General features: G+C 46.2%; 1 pseudogene; it reads right to left on the reverse strand.

Annotated features, from left to right (window-relative positions):
• Positions 1–892: 892 nt before the first annotated feature.
• LOC118619333 lies at positions 893–2,043 on the reverse strand (annotated as a pseudogene).
• Positions 2,044–2,506: the final 463 nt, after the last annotated feature.

The following is a 2,506-nucleotide window of genomic DNA, read 5'->3' on the forward strand; positions in this document are numbered from 1 at the left end:
GGAAAATGAAGAGAAATCCTTATTTGCACAACCCAATCTAGACCTAAACACCATTCTTCCTAAAGGATTTGTCAAAGGGTGTTTCATGGTATTAATAATTCTCAAGCTAAAAAAAGGAATCCGTGATTCATCCATTTGGGCCTTAACTTTTCAGTGACCTTGATACACTACAGAGCATCTACTCTCTACAAGAATGTACAGTGTTTTGTAAACTCTGATCACACTGTGTCGTTTTGAGACCATATCACATTCAAGGAGTACATTTTGGAAAATGTTCTTAGATAAAAATGATAAATACAGAACAGTTCAAAGGAGAATTTTGTGAGGTTTTAATAGTTCATTAACTTGTGAGTCTGATAACTTAAAGGAAAACTACCCCTCTTTGGCTTGAGGTTAGCTTCTAAATATTCCCAATGGATTAGAAATTAGGTATATATTTATATTATTTTATGTATCACTGAGATCTAAAGGGAAAAATGCATTTTTTAAACGTTAGCCCTCCTAGTGTCTTTACACACACTCCATCACTTAGTATCCTAACAACACTGTTTTTTTTTTCCTTACTAGGAAGTACTTTAATCATTTTTCTTAGGAAAAAAAATGTCCAGGCATGAACAACTGACAACATTTCAACGACAAAGTGCTGGTGGAGAAGTTTCCAGGAGCTGGGATCCTACAGTATTACGAAGTTGGTACCCTGCTTCACTATGGGTGGGAGACTGGCTACTAGGCCAATATAAGAAGTCAGTGGGATGACGCTTCCTTCCATAGAGTTTATTTTTATTTTCTTTCCCGTCTCCCCTTATCCCTCAGAAATGCCGCCATATACAGCCCAGTAGCAGTTAGCTTAGGCTCCAGTCTTCCCCGCGGTTAAGAAGGGGTGAAGGGAAGGTCACTCCCGAGCCTCCATGCTTTCCTCCCCCTCTCCTTGAGGTGGTTCTTCTGTATTCTCCTGCTCTTCCTGTCCTTCCTTCTTCTCTGGTGGCTTTTCTGAAGGTGTCACTATCACTCCATCCCAGGTAGGTATTTCAGAAGCAAGATAACTGGCATCACCCTCCTGGCCAAGCATCTTCCTAAAGCCACCATGTGAGAGGATTCGAACCAGAGTCTGAGCTGTGGAGCCAACCATGTCCTGCCGTTCCAGAGTCATGACTGTGCGTCCTCTGAAGCTGCCACTCTCAGGGGTCTGTGACACCCGTTGACCCTGGCAGGAACAGTCCTGCAGCCAGAATCTTCAAGCAGCGCCTGTGTGCCACATTTAGGGCCAAAGGCTGCCTGGAGGGGTTGTTCATCACAGCATAGTGCCCACGTAGGTCAAGGATCCAGGGTGGGAGGGGCTCAAAGCCAGGAAAACGAATCCTCAGGTCTTCAGAAGTCTGATGAGAACTCTAACTGTGGACCGAGAAGCGTTTTCCTCAAACCAGCGGCATGTCGGGGGGCTGCTAAGGCACTCGGCAACACCTCGCTACCCAAGTGGGGTTCCGGATCCAGTTTGCGGAGATTGGGTGGCGCTGTTGTAATGAGAATCTCCACTGTAGCATCAGAACTGATCTCAAAGCCAGTTTCATTGGTCAGCATGGTCAGAACTTCAGAAGTTTCCTGTTCTCTGAAGCTTTCCACGACTTTGTCCCCAGGGCAGCAACAGCTTCCAATGTTGGCAGAACCTTTCGGATTACCACCAGGTCAGCCACATTGTGTCCTGGCGTCATCGTGCCCTTTTTATATGACCCAACCTGTTCGACTTCTTCACTTTGCTCTTCAAATGTCCCTGGAGCCACAATCAAATTGTCAATCACATGGTTTACTTTTGTCACCAGCGAAGGATAGAGGCCTGTTCGGCAGAACTGGGAGAAGGTCCTGCTTTCTCTTCAGCAGGGCCTCACTGAAGGGAGTTCCATCGGGTGCTGGTTTGACTCGGGGGAAAGCCATTCCACACACATAGAACTCAAATGGCACATGTGGCACAAAGGGCCCGAACCCTCCTCCTGGGCCTCCCCTGGAACCAAATCGCCCACCACGACCTCGACCTCGGTCACCCCTCATGGCGCCCGAAACCCCAAAACATGGAAGCCACACCCACCGCCCCTGTCCTCTGAGGAGCCGAACACCAGAGCACAACACTTTGTTCCGTGTAGATATCATTAATCTGTGATTCAGAGATAGCCAGTTATTTCTTCAAGGTTACAGTTTATAAATGGAGAGGCTGGAACCTAATCTCAGGACTTTTAAAAAAAATCTTTATTTGAGGATGTGTTTTTTTATTTTATAGAGAGAGTAATTGGGGGCAGGAGAGAGAGAGAAACAGAAACATCGATGTGAAAGAGAAACATCAATTGGTTGCCTCTCGTATATGCTCCGACCGGGGATTGAACCCACAACCTAAGTATGAGCCCTAACCGGGAACCAAACCCACAGCCTTTTGATGTACAGGATGACCAACCAATTGAGCCACTGGGGGGCCAGGGCTAATCTCAGGACTTTTCATTGTATTCTTTCCATTACAATC

This window comes from Molossus molossus, unplaced genomic scaffold (assembly GCF_014108415.1).
Source record: "Molossus molossus isolate mMolMol1 unplaced genomic scaffold, mMolMol1.p scaffold_m16_p_6, whole genome shotgun sequence".
Taxonomy (NCBI): Eukaryota; Metazoa; Chordata; class Mammalia; order Chiroptera; family Molossidae; genus Molossus; species Molossus molossus.